The sequence below is a fragment of the Nycticebus coucang genome, chromosome 13 (genome assembly GCF_027406575.1).
Source record: "Nycticebus coucang isolate mNycCou1 chromosome 13, mNycCou1.pri, whole genome shotgun sequence".
NCBI classification, from domain to species: Eukaryota; Metazoa; Chordata; class Mammalia; order Primates; family Lorisidae; genus Nycticebus; species Nycticebus coucang.
Window position 1 is genome coordinate 74,584,490 of NC_069792.1, and position 26,567 is coordinate 74,611,056.

At 37.3% G+C, this 26,567-nt stretch overlaps 1 protein-coding gene across 3 annotated transcripts in view; it reads right to left on the reverse strand.

Annotated features, from left to right (window-relative positions):
• The window catches only part of CSMD3 (CUB and Sushi multiple domains 3), a 1,164,849-nt gene that overhangs the window by 232,522 nt on the left and 905,760 nt on the right, over positions 1-26,567 (reverse strand). The window lies entirely within an intron of this gene.

Sequence of the window (26,567 nt, forward strand, 5' to 3'; positions counted from 1 at the left end):
AATGTATGTTTTTATTGGTGTAATGGGGAGGAAGGAGTCATCACAAAGGCAGAATCAGGTGCATTGACCTACAGATGCATACCAAGAACAAAAGTGGAGTGATTACCTTTGGACATACAGCATTATTGACACTCTGACTTGGGAAAAGGAGTGAAGGAGACCGAACGTAGATAGGTTTAGGTATTATATCAAGAATTTATTGAAGTTAATGCCTGATTTTCCTTTTAAAGAGTATTTATTGCATGTAGTGATGTGTTAGGTGCCTTGAAGTGGGGCATGACAGTTTGAAAAAGTTAAAACTTTTGAAGAATTCTTGGCCAAAGTTTAAAAATCGAACAATACAGTGTATTTAAAACACACACACAGCTAGCAAACAGTATACTATATTGAGAGACTAATGAATGTTCTGCCTTTTTTTCTTTAAGGTTCTGTAAAAGGACAATAAACACTTAGAATTAAACAGACTGAAATTAGAACTCTCCAGAAACAAAAATAAATTGACAGTGATGATAATAACCATAGAGGTATCACTCTCATCACTCAGTATTGTCTGAGATTAGAGTAGTCAGGTGTATTTTTATTTCAGCATTGATAACTTTATTCAACTGATAATGCTACTGATGAGAGAATCGTTCAAGAATTGGCAGTATGTTTTACATGAATTTTCTTTCTGATTTTTAAGGTGCTCCAAAATTAAAATTACAATACTTTGCATGAACATGAGAAAATCTCTTATTTTTATATCTGGAAAGTATGCATAGAAATGAGAGCTTCTAACTCAAGTTTGGTTCTGTGACTTAGTCATGAACATGCTGCCGTCCCACACTAACATGTGTCTGACAGCCTCCATTTGTTTCATACATTTCGTTTTGCATCATGGCCATTTAGGGAAGATCTTGTTGAAAATTTTATTTATAAGTGTGAAGTGTTTCTTTTAAACCACACGTATATATATGGAGTTGCCATTAAATTACGTGTCTTTATGCTAACTAATATTATGTTAGATTCTATTATTTGTACTGATAGCCACAGTCCTATGTTTCTTCTGGTCATTGTCTACAGCATGGCCTAATTTGTAAGGAAATAATGCAGAATATTATAATAACTGCTATTGATATAAATAAGGGGGGAAACATGCTCTGAGTACACATCTGTTGTATTCTTTTTTATTTTTACAAAATATAAACAGAATGAAGTTTAAGTCAGGTTGATGTTACTGATTCTCCTAATATTGGTCTTCAGAAGCTTTTCATATGCATTTTAATGTCATCTTATTGGGTAATAGAGAAGAGGGCAGCCTTTATATTTTTAGTTCTTAATAATCAGCAGATGATAAAAGCAAGTCAGAACTGAATTCTATGTTTATTATTGCTAGTGATATACATCACATACCATTGCCTTTTTCAAACAAGCTTTTTAGCGCACATCTATTGTAATATATTAAACATAAGAATTCACCAATTTCTGATTTAACTTATGTGACACATAAAGTTATATTATTAATAGCAAGTTTGTACAACATATGAATTGTGAGAAGACATGGTTCTGTGATTAGACGTGGGAAATACATGGTTGAATGTAATAGGGTTCTGGTTCTATAGCATTTGAAACTTCAGTGAAGTTTGGGGGATATCATGGTCTTTCTCACAAACATTTGACCATGGCAATCTTTTTCCTTGTAACAGCTCACAAGGTCTGTGTTCTTGGGAATGCACCTCCAAAAAAACAAAAATAACATTCGAAAATATTACACCAGCGGTGCATCCTACAAGGGTATATGTGAAACTTGGTAAACGGTCTGTGAAGCTAGTGAATGATGCCCCATGATCATATCAATGTACACAGCTATGATTTAATAAAAAAAAAGAAAAATATACTACCTTTCTGGCAATAATTCTAATGTTTCTGTAATCGATAGTAATTAATTATAATTTTGCAACACTAAACTGTGTTTTATGTATATGCATGCCCACAGAGCCCTGTAGTATCTTATAGATTTAAAATGTCCAACTTAGCCTGCTTATAAAATACCATTGTCCTTGACTCCTTTTCCCTGAGTCTTGGAGTCCAAGTCAACACTGACTTATGGACTATAACCTTACGTAGCGTGCCTACTTCTTCTTCTCTTCCTCTGTCACAGGCACAGCCCAAGCTCCCCACAGTTCTTTCTGCAGGTACTTTTGCAATAGACTTCCAGATTTACTCATCACCACAGCTCATATCACAGCCAGCAATTTTCCTAACATACATATCTTACCATGCTTCTCCTTTATTCCTAGAACAGTGTCTGTACACAGTAGGTTCTCCATAAATAACTGTTAATGATTAAATAAATTATACTTGCAAGACTAGGCTAATACAAAATGGTGTTTCAAGTTTATCACTTAATATAAACACTTCATTGGGTTGAAATTATCCCAGAAAAATCCAGATATACCCTCTGTTAGTAAATCCATATAAGCCTATATTTTTTTCCTCTCTGTGAAATTTTTGCTTTTTCTTTGTTCGATTGCCAGGAATCACCATCGATTTACATGAAGGGGCAATACTATGTGAGCAATGTATGTCTTTAAACATCAGAAATGTATTCAATGTTGGGCAGCGCCTGTGGCTCAGTGGGTAGGGTGCCTGCCCCATATACCTAAGGTGGCAGGTTTGAACCTGGCCCCGGCCAAACTGCAACAACAAAAAAAATAGCCAGGTGTTGTGGCAGGCAGCTGTAGTCCCAGCTACTCTGGAGACTGAGGCAAGAGAATCACCTAAGCCCAGGAGTTAGAGGTTGCTGTGAGCTGTGATGCCATAGCACTTTACCAAGGGTGATAAAGCCAGACTCTATCTCTAAAAAAAAAAGAAATAAAGGAGATGTATTCAATGTTAAGATGTTTATAATGTGACAGTTATATTGATACTGGATTCTGTTGAGGGAATAGCAAACTCACATCTACCAATTTGTAGTAGCAAATCCATGCTAGCATTTTATCAATCTGGGCTACACCCTCCCTTAGTAAGTCAAATCACTCACATTATTCAATTTCTTATTATATTTCTTATTCTTTTTTTTTCCATGTGTTTAATTTTTAAAAATCATCTTTTGGTAAAATTTACACGGTTTTATTTGTATAAATAAAATATCTCCATGTTGCAATTATACCATATATGCTTGTTTTACCTCCACATTATATATGCAGTGATATAGTAGACAGATGGGATATTTCTACAGAAATCAGAGCATGGGAATGCAACCAGGTTTTAAAGTTTCTTGCCATCCAGTGAAAAGGACTTTCCACCTATGGTTTGAGCAGGGGCATGTGGATGAGCTGGAGGAGGAGGATGGAAGAGGAAAAGCAGTATGACATACCTTATGACTGAGTGAATAAGAAGAAGCTCAAACTCTTTATGTGGAAGAGACACTACGAGAGTGTATGTGAATGCCCCAGTATTTTAGAGATGTGATACTTGCAACATAGCCTTAAGCGACTTGTAATTTCACATCTGTCTTTTCACTTGTGTAATGTATAATTTATTTTCAAATATACTTGATAATGAAATTATAATGTATAAATTATTTGCAGAAAGAAAGTTAGGTACTTTTAAAAGTATAACTTCTTGCAGGTCACAAAAGAGCAATGTGCCATATTAAATCAATAATTTACTAGATGTGACCTGTGACTCCTTCAGTTTGAGAGAACTGCAGGACCTTACAAAACAGCTGGCACACATCTAGTAAATTACTTCTGCCTGATTGAACGTCACAAATCATAAATCTTTGTGTAGAATGTGTTTGAAAGCTATATCTCCCATGGAGTTCTTTTTTTTTTTTTTTTTTAAGAGAAGGCCTTTTCTAACCCTTAAATTCTGATATGAATTTGAATGTGGAGAGCTATTATTTCCAATATCAACTTTCAGGTAAAACATAACTATTTTTTTCTCTCTTTTGTTCAAAACTTTAATTTTAGTAAAAATATCTAACTATTCACCATTCCTTTCATCTTCTTATTCATTTTTCCTTTGAAAGTACTTCATTTTGTTTATACTCCTTAGATGATAAGCTTCCAATACTGCTCCATTACTCATGAATTAATTTTGTGTTAAATTTCACAATCCTCTCTACAAGCAAAAAAAAAAAAAAAAATTATCTTAGTGTAGTAACCAATGGCTTATAAGCTATTTTAACAACTCAATAAGTCAACTTGTTAGGCTTTGAGCTTCTACGTCTGTCATCTCACTGACTGCCTGGATTCCTTTGATTTTGCTGGCTAGGAAGGCATCATCTTCATTCCGTGGTGCTCTTGGAGCTGTGTTCTCCATCAGAGAGTATGATTTTAGACAAAGAAGAATCTTTATACAGCAAAGGCCTACGGATGGCTGTGTTCTTTATATTGATCTTCCATGTTACCACATGCTAATTTTACTAATAATTGTTTTGAGCCTATGGACAGTTAATCTATGAATCTATGAGTGACTCATGCTCCTCATTTTTTTACCCTCATGTTAGAACTTGTGGTATTATTCACATACATTAAATTCACCCTTTTAGTGTACAACTGAATGGCTTTTAGCACATTCACAAATGTATAACCAACACCACTATCTAATTTTAGAACACTTTCTTTACTCCCCCCACCAAAATGCCAGTACTAATTATTAGTCACTCCCTGCTGCCCTCACCTCCAAGTCCCTAGAAATAAATAATCTATGATTTGTAGGAAACTGTGTAGGGGAAAGCAATTTCTTGAATTATTGGTACTTTTTGAACGTTAAATCCCTTTTATCAATTAATTTCTCTTTGAGTCATTGCTTTTTAGTAATTAAAATATTTTATCATTAATAAAATTACTTAAAGCAACTAAGATGTCAATATAAAAATGACTTGGGTGGGGGGCCCTCTGTGTAATTTACTAAATCCTCCAAAATCTCCTCATGATTGTTGCCTTCTCAGGAATGTGTTTGCTGGCTTCCAGACTTGTTCAGAATTCTCATTATATTCTTCATCAATTACTTTCAGGACAGTGGTTACACTTTGTAATTATGCATTTATTTTTATGGCTCTTTGATTAATGTCCATATTTCTATCTAGTCTGTAAGACCTGTTAATTCAAAGTTTCCATGTCCTTTTTGCATAGTGTTTGTCTCTCTAGAGTTTAGCATAGGGTCTGTTCACATAATGGGCTTGCAATAAATACATTAGAACTTTAAAAGTCCCTTGTTGGGTGTAGCATAGAATACTACAATACAAAACTTAATACTTTGGAATCAGAAAGGTTTCGTTCTAAATGTCAGCTTTACTATTTACTAAATGATTATCTTTGGAAGAAAAGGAAATATGAATTAGAATTAAAACAAGAAGTTTGGGGCAGTGCCCGTAGCTCAGTGGGTAGGGCGCTGGCCAGGTACACAGAGGCTGGAGGGTTCAAACTTGGCCTGGGCCAGTAAAACAACAATGACAACTGCAACAACAACAACAACAACAAAATAACCAGGCATGTGGCAGGCGCCTGTAATCCCAGCTGTTTGGGAGGTTGAGACAAGAGAATCACTTGAGCCCAAGAGTTTGAGGTTGCTGTGAGCTGTGACGCCATAGCACACACTACCCAAAGTGATAGCTTGAGGCTGTCTCAAAAAAAAAAAAAAAAAAAAGAAGAAAAAACAGGAAGTGTGTGTTAGATCTGGTGTATATGTGGGTTTATGTAAAATGAATTAAGGAACTGTCCTGATCTACTACAGAATCTTTTGGTGGTGATAAAATGAAGATTTCATAATGTTTAGGAATAAAATAATGTCATCGCTCACAGGAAGGTACAAAGCTTAGAAGAAATAGCAGGAGGAACTTCCTGAGTAGTCTGTCAAACTCCTCTCTTGAGAGAAAGAGGAGTGCCTGTAAGTAACACTATATTGGGCCTTTGTCGCCCTCTCAGTTTTTATTTTCTTCTCTTAATTTTCCTTAAGAATCAAGACAGAGTACTCCATCTCAAAGGAAGAGAAAGCTGCAACTTCACTTCAGCTGTTTCTGAAGGACCAGATCATTGCCTGGCAGTTAAAAATAAGTAGGACTGACTGACTGTGGTCCTCTATTTCTTTGGGCTCTTTATCCTTTAGAACTGGTTCCCATCTGGTCGCCACCCTGCTGGTGGCCTGTTAGGACCCACAGCACAGAGGTGAGCAGCTGGCCAGAGAGTGAAGCTTCATCTTCACTTACAGTAGCTTTCCATCATTTGCATCCCCCTGAGTTCCACCTCCTGTCACATCCGTGGCGGCATTAGATTCTCAGAGGAGAGAACGGGCCCTTCTCTAAGCTGAGCATGTGAGGGATCCAGGTTGGGTGCTTTTTATGAGAATCTAACTCGATGATCTGAAGTGGAGCTGATGGTGATGCCAGCACAGGGGAGCAGCAGCAAATGCAGGTTATCATTAGCAGAGACGTTTGACTGCACGGAGACCATGGTAAGTCAATCATTTCCAGACTCATATCAAAACCAGGCCCCCACCCCATGGAAAATTTGTCCCTCCATGAAATCAGTCCCTGGTGCCAAAAAGGTTGGGAATTGCTACTGTAGAAGTCCAGGGGGGAAGCAAGAGCCAATCTGCTAGAAAAGGGGAGGAAAGTATGGCTCAGCTTCTCTTTTTTCTTATAATTCAGTGGCTCTGTAATCCTTGTTCCATGAATTTGGATGGGGAAGGAAAATGTCTAACATTTTATACACCCTAACTGAATTTGTTTTTTGTTTTTGAGACTGGGCCACACTATGTTGCCCTCAGCGGAGTGCTGTAGTGTCACAGCTCACAGCAACCTCAAACTCTTGTGCTTAAGCGATTCTCTTGCCTCAGCCTCCAGAGTAGTGGGGCCTACAGGTGCCTGCCACAACGCCTGGCTATCTTTTTGTTGCAGTTGTCATTGTTGTTTTGGTGGCCCAGGCTGGGTTCGAACCTGCCAGCTTCGGTGTATGTGGCAGGTGTCGTAACCATTGTGCTACAGACACTGAGCCCTGAATTTTTTTTCTTAACTGAATTTTAGCTTTTCTTTAATCACATATGTAGGCAACAAAGCACAGTAATTTTACAAATGTCTGGGACTTTCTCACCAATAGAAATCTCAGATATCTTTGTATTACTTTATAATTGTTACAGATACCTGCAAATATTGCTTATGCTTTCACTACTAAAAATTTTAGTAGTGAATAGACCTGTTGCTAGAACTTCTAATTTAATGTGTTAATTAAGAAGCATATATATCCTTAAAAGTTTATACAAATAGAGTTTTATATACTATGATAACTATCTTTAAATATCTTTGGTTTCCTATTCAACCCTATGTGCTTTATTTTAATTTATGCAGGTAAAAAGATCATTCTAAGAAAGGGTCCATAAGCTTCATCAGAGTATACAAAAGTTTAGCAACTCCTAATTACATTACTTACAAACCATAATTCTTTCTCTTTGTCATTATGTCTCAAGAGAGTTCAGCTCAGAGATTTTTAATTTGGCCTAACAAGAACTGGAAAATATTAGTGGCACTAAAGGACTCTTTCTGTTTTGTTCTTTAGTCCCTCTCCTAATAGGACAAGTCAGTTCTTCTCTGAATCAGAAAGGACCCCAAACTCAGGTTTGGAACTCAGGGGGAAATATCCAGTCTTAGAGAATCACAGACCAAATATGGTTCCTCTTTACTCACTCATCTCCCATGGGGCTCTGTGTAACTTACTAGATTTGTATTTTGGGGTTAGAGTCCAAGTTCCCTGTTGCACAGAGAACTGTAATTTGTCTTCCAAGTATACATCTCCCTTAGAAATTTTAGAGTGAATAGTTTGCTGGTAGAAGTCAAGTATAAAATGATGAAATTTTCTTTGCATAACAAAGAGTAGAAATGTAGCAACCTACTCTCCTCCTTTATAATGTCCTTTATAACGTATTCTGGAAAGCCTAAGAAGTGTAACCTTCTCTTTGTTTTTTTTACTTTAGCACTCCTGTCACGTATTTCTTTCCTTTTTTCTTATACTTGGGGATTCATTGAGGGTACAAAGAATCAGGTTACAGTGATTGTATTTGTTAGGTAAAGTCCCTCTTACACTTGTCTCCCGTCCCCAAGAGATGTGTGACACCCCATGACCCCCCTTCACCCTCCCTCCTTCCTTCTTCCTGCACTCCCTCTTCCCCCACACCCCACTGCATACTAGGATTGTCCTGATATTAGGATTGAGTACAAAGGATTCTTGCTTCTCCATTCTTGTGATGCTTTACTAAGAATAATGTGTTCCATTTCCATCCAGTTTAAAATAAAAGATGTAAAGTCTCCATCTTTTTTGGTGGCTGAATAGTATCATGGTATATACACACACCACAGCTTGTTAATCCATTCCTGGGCTTGTGGGCATTTAGGCTGTGTCCACGTTTTGGCGATTATAAATTGAGCTGCGATAAATGGTCTGACCATTTAAACTGTAAACACACACTTCTGAAATTAATTGAATGTTCTCACCTGAGGTATACCAGAGACAAGGTACGTCATTTGCCTATCAAGGAGATAAGAGACATTTTAATTGTTCTGTTTTTTACTTTACCGTATAAAGTTGTGTGAACTTTTGCCAGTGGTTGTAGTGTCCCTCATAGACCAACTACAACATACACTGAATTCTAGATGGGCTTATTTGATGATACAGCTACTTTATTTCTTTTCTAGCTTTTGTAGAATGAACTCTGTTAGTAGGATTTTTATTCATCAAACGGAAGTAAGAGTTGGCTATCTTTAGATATTTATCTTCTTAACTCAATGTCATTTGAATTTCTGCCCTTAGTATAATTTGAATCTTGCTGTGACTTCTAACAGTTACTGTTACATAATTTACTTTCTTCTTGTGCAAGTTGATTGAACTTTCTGTGTAAATAACTTTTTGTCTTCGATCACTGACAATGCATTATGTTTCATGTCCGACTTAAATATGGACTAGTGCCAGTGGAGGAGGGCATCTTAGCACTATGTGTAATGGGTGTCCATGCAACTCCCACTGGGAGACATGGTTTAAATATATAACTTATATATTTATATATTAAAGTCCAAGTCAAGGGTCATGAGAAAATACAGATTGAGCATCCCTAATCTGAAGCACAAATCTGAAATGCTCCAAATCTTAACCTTTTTGAGTGTTGATACGATTCTCAATGGAAATGCTCATTGGAGTATTGCATTTCAGATCTTAATTAGGGATGTTCAGCCAGTTTATGAAGAAAATCTTCCAATATCGGGAAAAAAATATGAAATCCAAAACACTTCTGGTGCCAATTATTTTGGATTAGGGATACCCAGCCTATGTGATCTGAATTATAGGCATTGATTTGCAAATTTTCCTAACATGGGATGTTCTATATAGTATGTTCCAAAATCCATAATCACAGGGATTTATTTATAACAGTGTTAACGATTTTCTAGACTAGCATGCAGGAGGCCAACTGGAGAGATAATATATGTATGCGTGCCTGAAAAATAGCAAGCACTCAGTAACACTACTATCCTTTGTTTCCTTTTAAATAATACTTTCTCTCCTTCATATGAAAATGAAATGTGCTTTGGTTTTATCCCAGTGCTGATAAAAGGCAGATATTTGATGATACTCAGAAATATTTTACTACTACAACTGAGTTATGACTCTTTTATCTACAATATGTGCTTTAATTATATCACATATTTAAATGGTATCAAATACTAAATGGCTCACTGTATTAGACTAGATAATATCTACATGCATTCATAACAGAATGGGACTCTAGATTTATACTGTAACTCAAAAGCATTTTGTAAACTTCAAGGACATGTGAAATAAGGACCTTAGCCAAAGGCAAGTCATGCAATTTAAACATAAGATCTGAAATAAAAGTTGTTATTTACTTTTTTAATATATCCAAACAATATAATTTTATTTTATTTTATTTTATTTTTTATTTTTATTATTTTTTTTTTTTGTAGAGACAGAGTCTCACTGTACCGCCCTTGGGTAGAGTGCCGTGGCGTCACATGGCTCACAGCAACCTCTAACTCCTGGGCTTACGCGATTCTCTTGCCTCAGCCTCCCGAGCAGCTGGGACTACAGGCGCCCGCCACAACGCCCGGCATTTTTTTTGTTGTTGTTGCAGTTTGGCCGGGGCCGGGTTTGAACCCGCCACCCTCGGCATATGGGGCCGGCGCCCTACTCACTGAGCCACAGGTGCCGCCCTAATATAATTTTATTATAAGTTGGTCATATGAGGTTACTAGTTTGAGATAATTCTAAAGCTGGAAATCTATAATTATGAAATAGACTTTTAATTTTGGAGGTTCATCTTGTTACAAACCTTTCTTTTCAGTCAATAGGATAAGAGGGCTCTCCTTTTAAAAGCTTTTATTTGTAGAGGATGCCAAGAGCCAGCCAACTTGTGAGTAAGATATTCTGCAGCTGGGGAACGGACCCTCGGGTGATTCATCTGCAGGTGCTCCTTGTGGAGAAAGAGCCTGAGCCCATGGCGATCCTTAGACATGCAGTCGTTGTTTAACACTCCCCTAACCTGTCTTGTGCTGTGGCAATAAAAGGCTACTGCAGAGGTTGGTCAGGGCTATCCTGCAAATAAGTTAGCCCGCCTCCTACAAGCTTGTACTTCTAATCCGTGTCACGCCTGGTTCCTTTCTGCGGTGATCGATTCCAGGGCCATAGGGGCCGGTAAGGGCTGTGACATTTATTACTCTGAATATACTTGGTATTTGGAGACAGAATGGTGCCAGATGACTGCTGGACGTCTAATATTACCATACATGTGTTTACACACCTTGGACAGACTTAGAGGTCATCAGTTAATGAGCTACTCAAACTTTTTCCCTCCATAGGACTTACATTAGCACAAGAGAAATGAAGGGATTGAAAGTACTATTGCAGAGTTTGAAAAGAATGGAGTTACCACTGGCTAATTAAACCTATCGAGGCTTTCGTATTCTGTCAAAAGTTGTATCTTAGAAGAAACACAAAACATGCATTTCAGATGAACACTTGTATCGGATTTTTGTAGGAATTTACCTGCTCCAATTCTCATACTGAGCCTGAATGATGCTTTCTAAGATACGTGGGGAGCTCTCAGTCTCATCACTTATTCTTGGTACCAGGCATCCATTTATAAAACATTCACCAACTAAAATATTCCAGGCACACTTATGCGCTAAGTATATAAGAAAGGTCGATAAAAATCTGTTGCAGAATTAACCAGCCTAACTATAAGGCAGTAGGATCATGAATCCATAAAAACATTGCTCAGCTAAGTGTGACTTGGAACAAGTGACTGAGCCTTTTGTGTCTTGGTTTCCTCAAACTGTAAAATGCAAATATTAATAGTCTCTACTTCATGCAGCTTGGGACAGATATAAAATATGTGTAAAAATCTCCACACTGTTCAATACAGGTAAACTGTTCTCTTTCATCTGTCCTCTCCCCATACACTCTTGCCTATTTAACTCCTTGAACTGCCACCAGCATTCTGTTTAGCTTTGCTGCTACGTGTTTACACATGCTGAACCTTACTTGTGAAACACACCGTTCTTTCATATCCTGTGGCTCACCTAGCTCCTCCTTATTTGCATTTTTAAGATTCAGTCCATGTATCACTTTAATAAGGAAGTCTTGCCTGATCTCTCTATAACTAGGTCAGATGCATCTCCATGCTGTGTTCACGTACTGTTTTTATTTCTAGCAATGGACCTTACCTGTCTATATCTCATGAGATAATAAACTCTCTAAGAGGAAGGACCGTGTTGGATTCACATTTTTATTCCTGATATTTAGTGCAGGGCAAAAGTATGGGAAAAAAAGAATGAAAAAAAATCTTATGATTGCTTCCTTGGAATAATTGATGAGCTAGTAGTTCTTTAACAAACCAAAATATGTTTATTTTCAGAGTCTTATTATAATTTCCTATCAATTAAATGCTTGCTGTACGCTATACTGATGAAAAGGATCAAAATATTGCATTGGTACTATAACCCATCCACTCAAATTTAATGATTTACCTTTCAATGTTTAGGGCCCCAAAAGGACCTGGGGCTTTATACACATCAGAGAAGTCGTTACCAAGGATAGACAGTTGCAATTTTAGACATACATTGTGATTCTATCCTGGAAGCTCTGAGAAGCAGAAGAAGGGAAAATAGGAACACTTTTATATTAGAATGAGAAAACAAGTGATTAGATGCCTAAAATAAGTGAAGAGCTAGCCAGCCAGAGAGCTGGGGTAAAAATATTTCAGGCTGAAAGAACAGCAAGTGCAAAAGGCAGGAGGCAGAAGTGTGATCAGTGCTTTGAAGAAATATCAAGGAACCCAGTGTCACCCAGAGAGAATGGCAGAGGGAGAGAATTATACTGAGGTGGGGGAGAATGTGGGCAGGTGAAATAGAGCTCATATTAAAAGAACATCGGCGTTTATTCTGATTTGAGAAGACACTGGTGAATGTTGAGTACATATGTTATGTAATATGAAGTATGCTCTATTAGTTTATTTATTTATTTATTTTTTTTTTGAGACAGAGCCTCAAGCTGTCAACCTGGGTAAAGTGCCATGGCATCACAGCTCACAGCAACCTCCAGCTCCTGTGCTCAAGTGATTCTACTGCCTCCGCCTCCCAAGTAGCTGGGACTACAGGCGCCCGCCACTACGCCTGGCTATTTTTTGGTTGCAGCCGTCATTGTTGTTTGGCGGGCCCGGGCTGGATTCGAACTCGCCAGCTCAGGTGTATGTGGCTGGTGCCTTAGCCGCTTGAGCCACAGGTGCCGAGCCAATTCTATTATGTTCAGAAGATATTGAAGAGTGAATAAGGGAAAGAGGCAAAAGAGGAGAGATGTAAGACAGAGGAGGTGGCTGACACTCTGGATGAGCTGTGCTGTTCAAGATGAATCAAGGCAGCATGATTAGGCTGACAGAATCAACTAATGTCTATTAAGGGAGAAATATGGAATCTGCCACTATTTGTGCGTTATTACCTTCATTCAGATGATAGGTCATATATATATATGACTAACACTTTAATCCAGTATGTCTGTAGATAAGTAAATTAACATAGAGTTTCAGCCAAGAGTTTTCAAAGTATGAAAAATAAAAAGGAAAGAAATTATTTTCTAAACATAAATTTTTCAATCACAAAGTGACTTGTGGGTAGAGATATGTTGTTTTATCATTTAATATATGTGACATTCTCATAAGATAAACTGCAGAGTTTCTCACCTCTGAGCAGGACTTAGTACAGGATGTAATTATTTTGGATCTACTTCTGACAAATATAATCTCTTAGCGTCTGACGAGCTCGTGAAAAACATTTTCTTCGGATTTAAGATGTAAATGTGGAATGTAAATGTCTTAGCAAAGTAACTAAGAAAATGCCAGGAAGGCTATGTCAACTAATGTGATGAAAATGTGTCAAATGGTCTATGAACCAAGCGTATGGTGCCCCATGATCATATTGATGTACACAGCTATGATTTAATAAAAAAAATAAATAAATAAGATGGATACTTTATCCTAAACCTTGATAAAAAAATCTATCTTTTAAAATGATATACTTTGTAAATTCAAATGACTCAGTTCAAATTAACACACATTTATGAAGAGCCTGTTTGTATAAATTAATGTGTCACAGGCTAGACATGAAGATGCACTTGTGTCCTTCAAGCAAAATATGGCCATATTTTAAGCCTTTTTGGATTATGTTCATATTGGTGTTTGCTTTTACATAAAAAGTAATTAGCAGAAAGTTTCTTCTTATTGTAGAAGAATTATGATGATTATGGTCTAATATCCAAATTCCTACATATTCTAAATAAAATCCTACCAGTTAGTCTAAATTTTCTGTGTCAGGATGTCTACTATGGGGCAAGAACTGGAATGAAAAGCAAATGAGGATCAACCACCTCTCAAACATCGGAGAGAGTAGAAATAGAGGCATAAACATATTCACACATGACAAAGACAATCACTAGAATAACCAAAAAACACATCAGGAACATTGAAGGTAGGGGCTGGGTATGTGACATAACAGCGTCTCAGAGAATGAGAGGGTATTATTAGAGTATCTGTAAATAAAAAAGTAGAGCTTCATATGTCATGTGGGGTCATGGAAGGGGCCATCAGAGCAATTAGCAATAGCATTATTGAAACTGTCAGCTTCTGGGGAACAGGACAATAGAGAAAGATAGGGCAGATAATCATTGCTTAAATAAAAGATATTTTGTATTAGGCAGAGAAAGATGGTGGCCGAGTAACAGCTTCCTTGCATCTGGACACCGTGAGTCTGGGGAGATAAGACTTCAGGCATCTTGGGCTGGTGGGATCTGCCTATCATCGCCCCTGTGAGGGTAAGGGAGTCAGCGAGAGACTTCTGGACCCCAAGAGGAGGACTAAAACAGTGGAAAAACGGCAAGTGGTTGCGTGTGTTCAATCTGTCTAAACCTGCCCACAACTGTAAGTTCAGTAGCAGTGAGACTGCAAAACCAGAAAGGCCTTACCTGTAAACTGTTTTGGTGTCTTTGGACTTGGCACTCAGTTGAACTGCCCTGGGAAGAGCCTGAGCGGGAGTGCGGAGAACTTTGGCCATTGTCTAGGGCCCCAGTCTGAGCCACTGAGCCAGACGGAGCTAATAGTGTTTGGCTGTGGGTCACAGGGAGCCATTGTGAGCGATCTGCCCCGGCAAGCTCCGCCCCAGGGTCGCAGAGCTAGAATCTGGTGGGAGCTGGTAACCCAGCGAACAAGTACCTAAGGGTGGGGTCTGAGCCACCTTGCAGCCCTAACCCTCAGGGGCAGAGTGAGACAGGTTTTGGCACACTGAGTAGGTGGATAGCAACTTCAGCAGTGATTCCAGTGACAAGTACTTTCCTGGGAAAGCTTCTGCTCAGCAAGTTTACAAGTTCAAAGTGCCTTTTAAGTGGGCTGAAGAGAGATTTAGGGTGTCTACCTGCTGGGGTTTGAGAAATCAGCAGCCTCCAGTCGTATCAGAACTGTGATTAACATCTCATACCCCAGAAGACCATGTGTTGCCCAGACAATATTCAATAACATATACATACTGCTTGGTTTTTGGTTGTGTTTTTTTTTGTTTTTTTTGTTTTTTTTTTTGGTTTGGTTGTTGTTTTTTTTTTTTGTTTATTTTGATGTTGTTGATGTTGTTTTGTTTTTAATTTCAACCTTTTCCATACAGATCCTTTTTCTTTCTCAATTTTTGTAGTTTAATTATAATTTCCCATTGCTGCCTTTTTCAATAACTAGAACTTCATTATTGCTAGTGTTTCTACCGCTATTATTTGGTTTTTCACCCAATTTTATCCCGTAAAGTTTTCTGTTTGCTTGTTTTGGTTTGATTTATAGCATTTTTGTCTTTCCTCTCTACTTGGTGGAGGTGGGGTACTGTGTCTGATCAGGTTAGCAAAGAGCTGCTGACCTCAAGGGAACCACCCAACTGGGCACCAACAGAAGGTGGGTTTTTTTTAAAGTTGTGTCAAAGTACCCTACTGTACACCTATATTGCTCTGTCTCCCTCTTTCTGTGCCTCTCTTCTTTTTGTCAATATTCCTTTTACCCACCCCCTCTCCTTTCTCTATTTTTCTTTTTTTTTTTCTTATCACTCAGTCCTCCTTTCTTTCATCCATTTTTTGCTCTTCAACCTTCTCACCCTTCTGGTCCTGTAACCCTTAGTCCACAGGCATGAGAACTTAAAGAGCAAGAGGAAGTGAAAGGAAAACTAGGGAAAGGAAACAGATAAAAGAAATCACTCATGAAGAAGAATCAGCAGAAAACTCCAGGCAACATGAAGAACCAGTCCAGAACAACCCCACCAAGGGACCATGAGGTAGCTACTGCAGATGATTCCACCTATAAAGAAATGTTAGGAATGACAGAAAGGGAATTTAAAATACACACGTTGAAAACAATGAAAGAAATGATGGAAACAATGAAGGAAACTGCTAATGAAGTGGAAAATAACCAAAAGGAAATCCAAAAACAGAATCAAATGAGAGATGAACAATATGAAGAATATAAAAAGGATATAGCAGAGCTGAAGGAACTGAAACAGTCAATTAGGTAACTTAAAGATGCAATGGAAAGTATCAGCAACAGGTTAGCCCAGGCAGAAGAAAGAATTTCAGAGGTAGAAGACAAAGTTCTTCAGATAACTCAGATAGTAAAAGAGGCAGAAAAGAAGAGAGAGAAAGCAGAACATTCACAGTCAGAATTATGGGACTTTATGAAGCGTTCCAACATACGAGTTATAGGAATTCCAGAAGGGGAAGAAGAATGCCCCAGAGGAATGGAAGCCATACTAGAGAACATTATAAAAGAAAATTTCCCAAATATCACCAAAGATTCTGACACACTGCTTTCAGAGTGCTATCGGACCCCAGGTCTCCTCAACTCTAACCGAGCTTCTCCAAGACACATTGTGATGAAACTGTCCAAAGTCAAGACAAAAGAAAAGATTCTGCAAGCTGCCAGGCGTAAGCGCCAGTTCACCTACAGGGGCAAATCCATCAGACTGACCGCAGACTTCTCTAATGAAACTTTCCAAGCAAGAAGACAATGGTCATCTACCTTTAATCTACTTAAAAAGAACAATTTCCAGCCCAGAATTCTGTACCCTGCTAAGCTAAGCTTCAAAATTGACGGAGAAATCGAATTGTTTACGGATATACAAACATTGAGGAAATTCGCCACAACAAGACCAACTCTACAGGAAATACTTCAACCTGTTCTGCACACTGACCACCACAATGGATCAGCAGCAAAGTAAGAACTCAGAAATTAAAGGGCAGAACCTAACCTCCACACTGATGCAAAAGATAAAACTAAGCAATGGACTCTCACCAAATAGGACGAATAGAATACTACCACACTTATCAATTATCTCAATAAATGTTAATGGCTTGAATTCCCCACTGAAGAGACATAGATTGGCGGACTGGATTAAAAAACACAAGCCAACCATCTGCTGTCTGCAAGAAACACACCTGGCCTCAAAAGACAAATTAAAGCTCCGAGTCAAGGGTTGGAAGACAATTTTTCAGGCAAATGGAATTCAGAAGAAAAGAAGAGTTGCAATCTTATTTTCAGATACATGTGGATTTAAAGCAACTAAAGTCAAAAAAGACAAAGATGGTCACTTTATATTGGTCAAGGGAAAAATACAACAAGAAGACATTTCAATTGTAAATATTTATGCACCCAATTTAAATGCTCCCAGATTCTTGAAACAGACCTTACTCAGTCTGAGCAATATGATATCTGATAATACTATAATAACAGGGGACTTTAACACTCCTCTTACAGAGCTGGACAGATCCTCTAAACAGACATTAAACAAAGATATAAGAGATTTAAATGAGACCCTAGAACAACTGTGCTTGATGGATGCACATAGAACACTCCATCCCAAAGATAAAGAATATACATTCTTCTCATCACCCCATGGAACATTCTCCAAAATTGATCATATCCTGGGACACAAAACAAATATCAACAGAATCAAAAGAATTGAAATTTTACCTTGTATCCTCTCAGACCGTAAGGCACTAAAGGTGGAACTCAACTCTAACAAAAATGCTCCACCCCACCCAAAGGCATGGAAATTAAACAATCATCTGAATAACAGATGGGTGCAGGAAGAAATAAAACAGGAAATCATTAACTTCCTTGAACATAACAACAATGAAGACACAAGCTACCAAAACCTGTCGGATACTGTAAAAGCAGTTTTGAGAGCAAAATTCATCGCTTTAGATGCCTACATTCGAAAAACAGAATGAGAGCGCATCAACAATCTCACAAGAGATCTTATGGAATTGGAAAAAGAAGAACAATCTAAGCCTAAACTCAGTAGAAGAAAAGAAATATCCAAAATCAAATCAGAGATCAATGAAATTGAAAACAAAAGAATCATTCAGAAAATTAATGAAACAAGGAGTTGGTTTTTTGAAAAAATTAATAAAATAGATAAGCCATTGGCCAGACTAACGAGGAATAGAAAAGTAAAATCTCTAGTAACCTCAATCAGAAATGATAAAGGGGAAATAACAACCGATCCCACAGAGATACAAGAGATCATCTCTGAATACTACCAGAAACTCTATGCCCAGAAATTTGACAATGTGAAGAAAATGGATAAATATTTGAATCACACCCTCTCCCTAGACTCAGCCAGGAAGAAGTAGAGCTCCTGAACAGACCAATTTCAAGCACTGAGATCAAAGAAACAATAAAAAAGCTTCCAACTAAAAAATGCCCTGGTCCAGATGGCTTCACTCCAGAATTCTATCAAACCTTCAAGGAAGAGCTTATTCCTGTACTGCAGAAATTATTCCAAAAAATTGAGGAAGAAGGAATCTTCCCCAACACATTCTATGAAGCAAACATCAACCTGATAACCAAAACTAGGAAAAGACACAAACAAAAAGGAGAATTTCAGACCAATCTCAGTCATGAATATAGATGCAAAAATTCTCAACAAAATCCTAGCCAATAGATTACAGCTTATCATCAAAAAGGTCATTCATCATTTAGGCTTCATCCCAGGGATGCAAGGCTAGTTTAACATATGCAAGTCCATAAACGTTATCCACCATATTAACAGAGGAAAAAATAAAGATCACATGATCCTCTCAATAGATGCAGAAAAAGCATTTGATAAAATCCAGCATCCTTTTCTAATTAGAACACTGAAGAGTATAGGCATAGGTGGCACATTTCTAAAACTGATTGAAACTATCTATGACAAACCCACAGCCAATATTTTACTGAATGGAGTAAAACTGAAAGCTTTTCCTCTTAGAACTGGAAACAGGGCGGTGCCTTTGGCTCAGTGAGTAGTGCGCCGGCCCCATATGCAGAGGGTGGCGGGTTCAAACCCAGCCCCGGCCAAACTGCAACAAAAAAATAGCTGGGCGTTGTGGCGGGTGCCTGTAGTCCCAGCTGCTCCAGAGGCTGAGGCAAGAGAATCGTGTAAGCCCAAGAGTTGGGGGTTGCTGTGAGCCGTGTGACACCATGACACTCTGCCCGAGGGCAGTACAGTGAGACTCTGTCTCTACAAAAAAAAAAAAGAACTGGAACCAGACAAGGTTTTCCTCTGTCACCTTTACTATTCCACATAGTGCTGGAAGTTCTAGCCAACACAATTAGGCAAGACAAGGAAATAAAGGGAATCCAAATGGGAGCAGAGGAGGTCAAACTCTCCCTCTTTGCTGACGACATGATCTTATACTTAGAGACTCAACCACAAAGACTCAACCACAAGACTCCTAGAAGTCATCAAAAAATACAGTAATGTTTCAGGATATAAAATCAATGTCCGCAAGTCAGTAGCCTTTGCATACACCAATAACAGTCAAGATGAGAAGCTAATTAAGGACACAACTCCCTTCACCATAGTCTCAAAGAAAATGGAATACCTAGGAATATACCTAACAAAGGAGGTGAAGGACCTCTATAAAGAAAACTATGAAATCCTCAGGAAGGAAATAGCAGAGGATATTAACAAATGGAAGAACATACCATGCTCATGGATGGGAAGAATCAACATTGTTAAAATGTCTATACTTCCCAAAGCAATCTACCTATTCAATGCCATTCCTATCAAAATACCAACATCGTACTTTCAAGATTTGCAAAAAATGATTCTGCGTTTTGTATGGAACCGGTAAAAACCCTGTATAGCTAAGGCAATTCTTAGTAATAAAAATAAAGCTGGGGGCATCAGCATATCAGATTTTAGTCTGTACTACAAAGCTATAGTGGTCAAGACAGCATGGTACTGGCACAAAAACAGAGACATAGACACTTGGAATTGAATTGAAAAGCAAGAAATGAAACTAACATCTTACAACCACCTAATCTTCGATAAACCAAACAAGAACATATCTTGGGGGAAAGACTCCCTATTCAATAAATGGTGTTGGGAGAACTGGATGTCTACAAGTAAAAGACTGAAACTGGACCCACACCTTTCCCCACTCACAAAAATTGATTCAAGATGAATAAAGGACTTAAATTTAAGGCATGAAACAATAAAAATCCTCAAAGAAAGCATAGGAAAAACACTGGAAGATATTGGCCTGGGGAAAGACTTCATGAAGAAGACTGCCATGGCAATTGCAACAACAACAAAAATCAACAAATGGGACTTCGTTAAACTGAAAGGCTTCTGTACAGCTAAGGAGACAATAACCAAAGCAAATAGACAACCCACACAATGGGAAAGGATATTTGCATATTTTCAATCAGACAAAAGCTTAATCACTAGGATCTATAGAGAACTCAAATTAATCCACATGAAAAAAGCCAACAATCCCTTATATCAATGGGCAAGAGTCATGAATAGAACCTTCTCTAAAGATGAGGGACGAATGGCTAACAAACACATGAAAAAATGTTCATCATCTCTATATATTAGAGAAATGCAAATCAAAACAACCCTGAGATATCATCTAACCCCAGTGAGAATGGCCCACATCACAAAATCTCAAAACTGCAGATGCTGGCGTGGATGTGGAGAGAAGGGAACACTTTTACACTGCTGGTGGGACTGCAAACTAGTACAACCTTTCTGGAAGGAAGTATGGAGAAACCTCAAAGCACTCAAGCTAGACCTCCCATTTGATCCTGCAATCCCATTACTGAGCATCTACCCAGAAGGAAAAAAATCCTTTTATCATAAGGACACTTGTACTAGACTGTTTATTGCAGCTCAATCTACAATCACCAAAATGTGGAAACAGCCTAAATGCCCACCAACCCAGGAATGGATTAACAAGCTGTGGTATACGTATACCATGGAATGCTATTCAGCCATTAAAAAAATGGAGACTTTACATCCTTCGTATTAACCTGGATGGAAGTGGAAGACATTATTCTTAGTAAAGCATCACAAGAATGGAGAAGCATGAATCCTATGTACTCAATTTTGATAAGAGGACAATTAATGACAATTAAGGTTATGGGGGGGAAGGAGAAAGAGGGACGCAGGGAAGGGGTTGGGGCCTTGGTGTGTGTCACACTTTATGGGGGCAAGACATGATTGCAAGAGGGACTTTAACTAACAATTGCAATCAGTTAACCTGGCTTATTGTACCCTCAATGAATTCCCAACAATAAAAAAAAAAAAAAAAAGATATTTTGTATTATTTTCTTAGTTATCAAATGCACATTTTACTTGGATAAGAAAGCAACATTTTTCTTATTGTATTCATGATTCAATGGACCTTTCTGGCTTTTATTACACATGCTTTAAAACTGTGGTCCCCAATCCCAGGCTGTGTACCAGTACCAGTCTGTGACCTGGAACTGGTCTGTGGCCTGTCAGGAACCAGGCTGCACAGCAGGAGGTGAGTGGCAGACCAGGGAGCAAAACTTCATCTGTCACTGTCTCCCCTCGCCCCCAAATGAGACCATCTAGTTGCAGGAAAACAAGGTCAGGGTTCTATGATCCTGCATTGTGGTGACCTGTATAATTATTTACTATATATTACAATGTTGAAATTTAGAGCACAATAAATGTAATGCACTTGAATTATCCTGAAACCATATACCCACCTCCATCCCTGTATCTGTGGAAAAATTTTTTTCCATGAAACTAGTCACTGGTGCCTTCTGGGGACTGCTGCTTAAAAACTGATTTTAAGATTTAAAGTCTTAAATTGCCACATGTAAAAGCCAGCACAGTGCACAGTCACAGTGAAGGAAAACAATTAGCTATGTCCGAGTTTCATGAGGAAATTACATGTGTATTTATATAACACGGATGAGTGATACTTAATTCATATTAAAATGACAGAAATATATTACTTTACAAAAACCCACAATGCAAAGCACAATGACTGTTTTCCAGCACTTTACTACTTTTGGAACACCTTGCTGAAAATCGTAACTCCTAAACATTAATATGCCAATATTTTTTAGAAATTTTATCAGGCCCTCTGTATTTTATTTTTATTTTTATTTTTTTAATTAAATCCATACAACAAACTATTGAGTTAATTACTATTAATCCAGTTTTGGAGATTTAAAAGTCTAGGCTCAGGTTGCCGCAGGACATAGCTTATCAGAGGATTTGAAGGCAGGTCTACTCCACCCTCTAAATCTTGGTTTGGGGGAACCTGTCTCCTTAAGTTGACAGTGTCCTCCCTCTAGATCCTTAAATGTGGCCTTTGACTGACTGAATCCAAATTTTTTTTTTTTTTTTTTGCAGTTTATGGCTGGGGCTGGGTTTGAACCCGCCACCTCCGGCATATGGGGCGCACCCTACTCTTTGAGCCACAGGCACCGCCCCTGAATCCAAATTTTATAGAACAAATCCTTTTATTTTTATTAAAACATTTTTGTTTCTCTTCTATATTTTTATTTTTTAGATGAATATCTTTAAAATACCAACATGTAAAATGAATTCAAGAAAATAATCCTCTCAGATTGACTCCACAATTAGAGGATTAGTACGCCATAAGGGTTAAATAGAGGGTTACACCCTCATGATTTAGTCCTACCTTCCCTCCACTCCCCTCACTGGCCTCTCAGCTACAATGAGGCAGGATGGCAAGCCTTTATGTGGGTTGAGTATGATGTCATCAGCTTTTGACAAAGGTGTGATGTGTTTCTGTTTGAAGTGCAATTTGCAAATAGCATACCGCTTGACAGTATATTTTAATTTTGCCTGCTTAACAGCTATCATGCCAAAGAACAATAAGAGAACTCTGAAGGAAACAATTTTTTTTAATGAGGATTGGGAATTGCAATATTGTCTTGTTTCTGTTAAAGATAAGATGACCTGCTTGCTTTGTGATACTGCAATATCAACATTAAAGAAATTCAATGCACATCATAATTAGAACACTTATAAGGACCATGAATATTTTAAATTAGAGGAAGAGGTATGAAAGGTATTGCAGAAATTAAAAGAAGAAAAGCAAAAGCAAAACAATTATTTCAAGCAGCAATAAGACCTGGAAATAATGCCACTGAGGGAACTCACAAAGTAGCTTATATACTTGGAGGAAAGGGAATCCATTCAGTTGTGAAGAAATTCGGAAGAATGTATTATCAAAGTTGTAGGATGCTTAGACCTCAAGAATGTTTCAAAATATAAACAATTGCTTCTATCAAGGAGAAACAACTTTCAGCAACATGAATTAGCCCTCAAATTAACAAAACAACTTCATGCAGTATTTCCAAAGGAAACTATATATCATTCAATTGCTTTGGATGAATAAACAGATATTACTCAATCAGGACAGGTTTTTATACTTTACCAGGTCATTAGAAGATTTTCTTTGCTATGAAGAAAATAGGTAATAGATATCTTCAACAACTTTAACATAATTGTCATGAAGTTGGGCTGAATTTGGTACCTTCCATGATAGGAAAATATGATGGTGCATTGAACAGATAAAAAAAATTAATAGATACAGATGCTCTAGTTTCTTTTCATTGTATCTTGCATCAGCCAGCTTCCTGTGTTGTGCTAACACTATTTTAAGTGTTACTTAATTATTATAACTATATTTGAGCAAATGCAACACAGCATGATCAATTTCATAACATCTAAAACTGAAGTACGAGGTATTCAGCATTATTTGCCATGTCATTTTAAAGTGTTTTGTCCAAATTTTTATCTCTGCAAGAACAGATAGTTACTTTTCATGAGCAGAATCATTAACGTGAACTATTGAAAGAAGATGTCAGTCATCTATGGGAATGAAGTATTTCTGTGCAATATGTCAAATCAAAATTACTTGAGTTATTTTTTGCAAGGTAAAACTTAGTCTATATATGAAATATGGCATAAAATTCAAGCATTTTGGAAAAAAGCTATCTTTTATCAAAACACTCTTCAAAAGAAAAATTGGGGGTGAACATTTTCCCTAGTTAGCAAAGGTCATTGGTAAGCAGGATGATACCCGTGACTCAGTTGAAGAATATGCACCTGTTATAGATCTGTTAATTGGAAAATACGACAAATGCTTCACTCTTACTTTGAGAATCATGACATCACACTCCCACTGACATTTTAGCCTCCCCTGGTTGATATAACCAAGGCACTTAAAGAACTATAGATGAAATTGAGCTCTAGGTGACATTTTTAAGTCATTATTTGATGCTAAGAAAGATCCAAATGAAATATGGAAAAATATAGTAGAATATTCACACATTCAGCGGCATGCCTGAAAAATGCTTTCTTGCCTTTCAACCACTTATTGCTGCTAATCTACATTGTCTCACCTAATCCAAATCAAGACGATGCCCTTAAGGTGACAAATGACTGATACCCATGTAGAAAATCAACCAAAACTGTGAACCTTTATGCTGCAACCAAATATTCACACACTTTCCAGTCAAATGCAGATATAGCAAAGTCATTTTAGGGTTAGTTACTTTTAAAATTAACAAATTGTTGTCATGTTTTGAAATTATTAAATACAGAAGAGTAAGATTTTCACAAAATAATGTATATTTTTAAGTGTACCTAATTGAATTTTCTTGAATATGACCTTATCTGATGATAGCTAAATTAATGTGGCTTTCTACCATAAAAGTTTCCCCATCCCTGCCCTAAATTTTCTGTAGATATAACTATTAAAACAAAATGAAAATATACACACTGGGCTTGGTGCCTGTAGCATAGTGGTTACGGCACCGGCAACATACACCCATGCTGGCAGGTTCAAATTCAGCCCAGGCCAGCTAAACAACAATGACAAACGCAACAAAAAAATGGCTGGTCATTGTGGTGGGTGCTGGTGTAGTCACAGCTACTTGGGATGCTGAGGCAATAGAATTGCTTAAGCCCAGGAATTTGAGGTTGCTGTGAGGTACGATGCCATGGCACTCTATCGAGGGGGACATAGTGACACTTTGTCTCAATAAACAAAAACAAAAACAAAAAACAAAAAAATATACACAATGAGGCTATAGTTCATCTTATAAAATATTTTTGGTTCAGAAAGATTTATTTGTTTATTTTATGGCACATTGCATGCTGGAATTGCCATTTCTGTGACCTAGCAACATAGAAACATTATTGGAATGGAAAAGGATTATTTTCAGCAGGTGTATTCTTAGTGAATGCATGCTCTACTCTGGTGCTCCTGACTCTCTGAACTGCCATTGAAAGCCAGCTTTTAATTATTTATCTTAGTGATTCACATTTATCCTTTTAATGTACAAACTTTCTGTATCATTTGATATTTCTCTATCAGCAGGTTATTTTGTACTTGGCTCTATAAAATTTTCTATATTACCGTTTACTATATTATTATTCTATTACTTTCCAAATAATTATTGACAATGCATTTTGAAAAGTGCTTTCTTAAGTTTAATCTGTTCTTTTTCTGGCTAAGAACAGATTTTTCTTTTATATGGCTCTAAATTCTAAGACAAATAATCACTCTTTTTCTTAAATTTCCTAAAAATTTCCACGCCTTCAATCTTTTTTTCTGATTGGAAGAATTAAGATCAATTCTAGTCAAGAATTAACCAGCTGTTTGTTCTGTTAATCAGTGGACTAATTAGCAGATGCTAGCAATTTCTTTATGTCATATAATAATATTTTAAGGAAATAATTTCAATTATCTCCATTTTATAGATGAGATAAAATGAACCTGGAGAGGTTACATGACCTTTATAGGTAAGAAATTACGCATATATAATTCTAACAAGTGAATATATTCTATACCAAAAAAAAAATTACCACATTTATCAGAAACCAAAAGTATTTTTTCACTAAAATTCTAAGTAAGAAATACACTTCATATTATGGCCCAATGCAAACATACACAAACACACATTTGAATGTCTGTGTGTACATACACGTATATATATGTTTTGTATTTTATTTACCTTTGTGTACACATAATTGAAAAAATTTTCACAAAATAATTTTTTACTATGTTCTTTTAATTAATACAGTTTCTCTTCTTTTTATTTACCACCTTCAATTTAATTTGATTTGAGTAAACTCTATGTCTACTATAAAAAATGCTGGTCTTGACCCAATGAACTGATTTTGTGACTCACTAGCGGTGAGCCACACTTTGAAAAATCTTCTCTATATGATATATCTTTACATTAATTTTGTATAGTGCATTAGGATAATTGAGCTAACTAGGAAGTCTATGGTAAACTTCCACAGTCATATCACCTTTTCTCTCTTTCCTGAAATGTTCTTTGCCTCTGTATCTCTGTTCTTATATGGAAGCATGTAATTTTTTTTCTTCTTCTTATTTTTTTTTTTGAGACAAGGTCTTGCTCTGTTTCCCAGGCTAGAGTGCAGTGATGTCATCTTAGCTCACTGCAACCTCAAACTTCTGGGCTTAAGTGATCCTTTTGCCTCAGCTTCCTAAATGGCTGTGACTACAGGTATGGGCCACCATACCCAGCTAATTTTTCTATTTTTGTAAATTGAGGTCTCATTCTTACTCAGGCTGGTCTATTTTTGTTTGTTTTGCTGTTGTTGTTTTGAGACAGAGTCTCACTTTGTCGCCCTTGCTAGAGTACCATGGTATCACAGCTCACAGCAACCTCACTCTTGGGCTCAAGTGATT